Source organism: Vombatus ursinus, unplaced genomic scaffold (assembly GCF_900497805.2).
Source record: "Vombatus ursinus unplaced genomic scaffold, bare-nosed wombat genome assembly UNPS02006779.1, whole genome shotgun sequence".
In the NCBI taxonomy this organism is placed as follows: Eukaryota; Metazoa; Chordata; class Mammalia; order Diprotodontia; family Vombatidae; genus Vombatus; species Vombatus ursinus.
The window spans coordinates 10,508,634-10,515,493 of NW_020946557.1; the positions used below are offsets into that span (position 1 = coordinate 10,508,634).

The 6,860-nt window shown below is 38.4% G+C and overlaps 1 pseudogene; it reads right to left on the minus strand.

The window, feature by feature from the left end:
* Positions 1–390: 390 nt before the first annotated feature.
* Positions 391–6,542, minus strand: LOC114033134 (annotated as a pseudogene).
* Positions 6,543–6,860: the final 318 nt, after the last annotated feature.

The window sequence follows — 6,860 nt, forward strand, 5'->3', positions numbered from 1 at the left end:
AACCAGAAACGAGCCGATTGGGGGGGTGCAAAAACCTGAACTTTATTCAATAATCATCACAGCAAGGCCAGGCAGGAAGGCACATGCGCGGGCAGGAACAAAAGCCGACTCCACCCCCCCACCCCCCGCAGCGCTTTTTAGTACCTTCTTCATCCCTTCTCCTCAGCCCGCCCATAGTGACTCGTCGAGGATCAAATATCAGAAAAGGGATGTCCAGCTAGTGTCCAGACAAAGGGAGCATACGTGGCACAGGAAGTGGGTCCCAGAGATTTGGAAGGAGGCGTGAGGGATTAGTGCATAGAGTACACGTGATGCAGGAAGTCGGGTCCAGATACGGGGTGGGGGGGGAGGTGTCTGGGGTCGGTGTTATACCTAGGGAGCATACATGACTCAGGAAGTCAGGTCCAGATACCGGGGGGAGGTGTCCGGGGTCGGCATAGTACCCAAAGAAGGAGGCCAGACAGAGAGAGTTCGCTCTCTGCCATTCCCCTCCAAGCGGCACAGTCCTTGCCCAGGGAACGCGGGCTCCGGCCACTTCCCTGCACCCCGCTTCCTCCCCAGCCTGTCACAGCTCCATCCAGCACCGCTCCAGTCTCGGGAGCGTGAGCTCCGGTTACCTCTCTGACCCCAGATCTCATCCCAGTACGCTACAACTCTGCCCAGCACCGCCTCTGCCCCTGGAGCAAGAGCTCCAGTTACTTTCTGGTACCCAGTTTCCGTCCCATGTTGGCACAACCCTCATCTGGCAGTAGCTGGCATCAAACAGTCCCTCACAGGACATACTACTGATAGTGGCATAATCTGATATTCTGGGGCACCAAGGGTATATCTAGTTAGTCCTGCACGTGGCATGTTCTGAGCTATGCTTATCAATCATCTATAATTAGTGATAAAAGCTTATTGATTACTTGATTTAGAAAGGGAAGCAATGATAAGAAATACTCAATATGGACTCTTCAAAAAGAGAAGAGTCAAACAAAATTTCGTTCTTGTTTTTGACAGTATTACAAGGCCATTGACTACTGAGAAATATATACAAATGCAATATAGATACAATTTCACATAATTTTGGAAAACATTTGCTAAAAGCCTCTCATGCTATCTTCATACAACTCATTAACTCATTATCTTCTTTCCTAAATTGGTCCTTTTTCCAAAATTTCCTATTTCTATTGATGACATCACCATACTTTCAGTTACTGTGGTTCAGTGCCCCAAATTCAGCCTTGATTTTTGACTCTCTCACTCATGTTCAATCAATTACTGTCTATTGATTATATCTTCACAATATTTCACACCTGTTCCTTTCTCTCCACTACCCTAGTTCTCATGGCTTCCACTTGAATTTCTATTAACAGTCTGTTAATTTTTCTCTTTGCCTCTAGTTTCTCTCTTTCCTAAGCCATCCATTCTCCACATAGTTATTTCCTTTTTTTCTTGAACAGGATTATAAAGCTGGTAGATCAGGCAAATATTACAGAACCTAATACTCAGCAAATAATTTGATAATTACCATAGTATTCTTAATGGAGAAATGTGATCAATTAAATAATTAAGTAGATTTTGAATTTTCTGAAATAGCCAGACTCAAAGAATTGTCATTAATAGATCAAAATTAACTTGCCAGGATGTCAACTGGCCAGTAAAACCCCTTAGGGATTTTTGCTTGGCATTGTCTTATTATTTATTTTTATCAATGAGATCAACAACTATATAGATGGTGTCTTTATCTCATTTGCAGGTGATACAAGGCTAAGTAAATATGCTGGGGGACAGAATTGTGATCCAAATGATGGGTAGAGCATTGTGATGAAGGTAATAAAGATGAGAAAAGGACATTGAATGGATGAAATTAACAAATATAAAGACTTAACCTTAGACTTTAAAAATACTTTCATAGATAGGATGGAGGAGGAATAATTAAAAAGCAGTCTAAAGATAATCTGGGTTTTTTGTTGGACTGTAAGTTCCATATTCATCAACAATGTGATATTGCAGTTGTGAAAATTAGTTCAGACTTCACCTGCATTAAGAAAGATATAGTTTCCAGGAGTAAGGTGTTGAGACAGACCATATATACAGGATTGTATGTTCTGGGTGCTTAAGCTTGATAACATTGAACAGAAGGCACACAGGATGTGGATCCTTAAGTCTGTGTCATATAAGAAATAATTAATGGAATTGGAGATGTTAAGTTGTGAGAAAAAGATTTAAAAGGGACATGATACATATCATCATCAAGCATCTGAAGTTATGGCATTTGCAAGAGGGAATATAATTTCTTTTGTCTCTAAAGGCAGGACCAGAAGTATTTAGTAGAAGATGCAAATGGGTAAATATATCAAGAAAAACTTCCAGGTACAACCAAGATGGTTGAGAAAAGGCATGGACTTGCTTGAGCTCTCTTCCCAACTCCTCCAAATAACTTTAAATAATGTCTTAAAATTTCTCAAGTGACAGAACCAACAAAAGAATGGGTTGAAATAATTTCCCTTGCCCAAGACTACTTAGAGGATTCACAAGGAAGTTGTGTTACACTGGGGTGAGAGAGGAGCACAGTGCAGGACAAGTCATGCCCCAGCAATCCAGCAGTAGGCCTTGCGGATAATTGAATCATGGTCTCAGTCTATGGAAGAGCTCAAAAAAACTTTAAAAATTAAATATGAGAGGTAGAGGAAAAATTGGGAAGAGAAATGAGAGAGATGCAAGAAAATAGTGAAAAAAAGGTCAACAAGCTTGGTAAAGGAGGCACAAAAATACTGAATAACCTTTTAAATAAGAGAATAGGCCAAATGGTAAAAGAGGCACAAAAATCCAATGAAGAGAAGAATGCCTTGAGAAGCAGAATTTGACAAATGGAAAAGGAGGTACAAAAGTTCATTGAAGAGAAGAATTCCTTAAGAAGCAAAATTGGCCAAATAGAAAAAGTGGTACAAAAATTCACTAAAGAAAAAAAAAAACTTTAAAAAATAGAATTGGCCAAATGGAAAAGGAGGTACAAAAGCTCATTGAAGAAAATAATTCCTTAAAAATTGGAAATGGGCAAGTAGAAGCTAATGACTTTATGAGACATCAAGAAAGAATAAAACAAAATCAAAAGAAGAAAAAAAGAAAATGTAAAACATTTCATTGGAAAAAAAAAAACCAACTGAACTGGAAAACAGATCAAAGGGAGATATTTTAAGAATTATTGGACTACTTGAAAGCCATGATCACAAAAAGAGCCTAGACAACATCTTTAAAGAAATTATCAAGGAAAACTGCCCTGATATTCTAAAACCAGAGGGCAAAATAAAAATTGAAAGAATCACCTGATCATGTCTCCTGAAAGAGATCTCAAAATGAAAACTTCCAGGAATATTATAGCCAAATCCAGAGCTCCCATGTCAAAGAGAAAATATTGCAAACAGTTAAAAAGAAACAATTCAAATATTGTGTAGCCATGGTCAGGATAACAAAAAAAATTGAGCAGTTTTTACATTAAAGAATGGGAGGGGTTGGGATATGATATTTCAAAACAGCTACAATTACAACTAAGAATCACCTATCCCACAAAACTGAGTATACTCCTTCAGGGGAAAAATGGATATTTAATGAAGTAGAGGATTTCCAAAAGCATTCCTGATGAAAAGACCAGAGCTGAATGAAAAATTTGACTTTCAAATACAAGACTCAAGAGAAGCATAAAAAGGTAAACAGGAAAGAGAACATCATGATGGGCTCAATAAGGTTAAACTGTTTACATTTCTACATGGAAAAATGATACTTGTAATGCCAAAAAACTCTCTCAAAATTATGGCAAATAGTAGCATGTATAGGCAGAGAGCATGGGTGTGAGTTGAATATGATTGGATGATTATCTAAAAAAAATGAAAATAAGTGGTGAGAAAGTAGAATCCACTGGAGGAAGGAGAAAAGGAGAGGTAAAATGGATTAAATTATCTGACATGAAAGACTTTTCACAAGGGAAGGGAAAATAGGGGAGGTGGGTGTGAAATGCATGAACCTTACTCTCATTGGAATTGCCTCAAAGAGGGAATGCCATACACACTCCTCTGTGTATAGAAATCTATTTTACTCTACAGAAAAGTAGGGGGAAGGGGATAAAAGAAGGGGGATGATAGAAAAGAGGGCAGATTGGAGGAGGTAGAAGTCAGAAACAAAACATTTTTCAGAATGGTTAGGGTAAAAGGAGAGAGAGAGGAAGTAGGAGAAATTGGGGAGGAAATAGGATGGAGAGAAATACATAGTTTAGAACCATAACTATGAAAAAAGTTTTTACAGCAAGTTTCTCTGGTAAAAGATCTCATTTCTCAAATATGTAGAGAACTGAGTCAAATTTATAGAAATAAGATCGATTCCTCACTTGTTAAATGGTCAAAGTATATGAACAGGCAGTTTTCAGACAAAGTATTCAAAGTTATCATATGAAAAAAATGTTCTAAATCTAAAATGTCATGTGAAAAATGTTCTAAATCACTATTGATTAGAAAAATGCAAATTAAAACAATTCTGATCTACCACTTCATATCTATCAGACAATCTAACATGACAGAAATGGAAAATTTCAAATACTGGAGGCGATGTGAGATAATTTAGACCCTAATGGTGAATTTTTATACTGATTCAATCATTCTATAGAAAAATTGGAACTATGTCCAAAGGACTATAAAACTCTGAATACCTTTTGACCAAGCAATACTACTACCAGGTCTCTATCCCAAAGAGATAAAAACAAAAATGACCTATATGTACATATGTACATATGTATGTATGCATGTATGTATTAGCTCTTTTAAAAAAATGAGAAATTGAGGGGGTGTCCATCCTTTGGGGAATGGCTGAACAACTTCTTGCATATGATTGTATGGAATACTATTGTGCTATGAGAAATGACTAGCAGGGTGCTCTCAGAAAAATATGGAAAGATTTACATGAATTGATGCAAAGTGAAATGAAAGAACCAGGAGAACATTGTATGCAGTAACAGCAATATTGTATCAGCTATGAATGACTTTAGCTACTCTCAGCAATGCAATGATCCAAAACAATTCTGAAGGACTTATGATGAAAAATGTTATCCATCTCCAGTGATAGAACTGATGGAGTCTGAATCCAGATCAAAGTATACTTTTTCTTTACTTTTTTTACTTTACTTTTTCTTTCTCTTTTACTTTTTACTTTTTACTTTTTTTTTTTTTTTGCTTTTTTTGTTCTGTGTTTTCTTTCACAACAAGAATAGCTTGGAAATATGTTTTGCCTGATTGCACATGTATAACCTATATAAAATTGCTTGCTTTTCCAAGGAGTGGAGGAGAAAAGAAAAGAAGGGAGAGAATTTGGAACGCATTTCTTTAAAGTAGGTAAACATAGTTTATTTTCTCATTCAGACTTGTTCAGTTTATTTTTCAAAATAGAGGAATGAATTTGTTTCTTCATAATAATATAGCATACATAACACATACCTAAATATATGTATCTATTTATCTATATATCTATATATTTCATACCAAATATAAACACACAGTGAATTCAGTCTCACTAAAAGGGTGATTATTCTCTATTAGATTTTCCAAAGATTAATTACGTTTTTTACCATGACTTTTTAAATCGAGAAGTCTTTAATGCTTTATTTTAAGTATTTACAAAAGCCAGCCTAAAGCTCACGTCATCCTACAAAAGAGTGAGCTCAGGAATATAAGTTTACTTATCATGCCATAATGAGGATATCAAGTTATAGAAGGCAGAAAAGGACAAATGATTTCAGTGCCGTTACAGTCGTGAAAATACCAGTGCGTGACTTTAAGAAATCTGCAGTGGGAATCCGAAAGATAGCCTTCTGAATCTTCAGCTGTCCTCTTTAAAATCCAAATGTTTCTTCTTCAAAATCTGGTCTATTAATTATTTAACTGGTAGAGGGATGTTGCATAGGGATTATCATCATCTCTACTATCTTTTAGTTTTCTGCCTGCCTGTGTTGACAGCTTGATCTGCAAATCTAGTCTTTGTAGAAAATCTTTGGCAGACACTTCTTCAGACTGAATGGATTGGATATCAGAGTCCTGAGGAACAGGAGAAAAGTCCTCTTCTTGGGCTTCCACTATCTCTTCTTCTTGAGAAAGATGGCTGCTGCCCACCGTTTCGTTTTCAGGAGACTCAAGAGAATTAAGGCCATTGAATAAAGGTTTTTCTGATGTAATAGGGATATTCAGAATTTTCTTCATAAAAATGCAATCATTGGTAAATAGTTTATTGGCCCTTTTTATTTGCTCCATCGTGACTCCATACTTGAGTGCAATGCACTGCAGCGTGTTCCCAGTGCACACCCAGATGACGGCTGCTAGGGGCATCCTCACCCTGGCAGTGCTTCAGTACGAGAGGGTCTTAGTGCGGGCCAGGCTCAGTGACAGCTCGACCTCCTCGGACTTCAAGCCCGATCGCGAGCATGGCGGAGGCGGCGAGGGTGCCAGAGCCAGGGCCCGCTGCCTGGCCGCGCGGAGGCCACCTTCCCGCAGGGACAGTGCGGGCGAGAAGTCCGCCATGCCTCAGGCCGAGGCCAGGGCCGCCTACTCGGGAACCTGACTCCGTTAAGGGGCGGCGCCTCGTGCGGTCCTCTTCACTGGCTGAGGCGACCTTGTCCAAGGCTCAGAGAAGGTATGGTCGAGACATGTCCTGAGGCCCTCCTCAGCGGCTCCCGCACTGAAATTCAAAAATTTTACAAAACAAACGTGCTGCCTTCTATACTAAGTCATTTCTTATCCTCTAGAAGGATATAAGGTCCTTAGGAGAAGAGATACTTCCTTCCTTTTTTGTCTATATCCCCATAAACTAATGCTTTGAAATATATAATAAGTGCATCA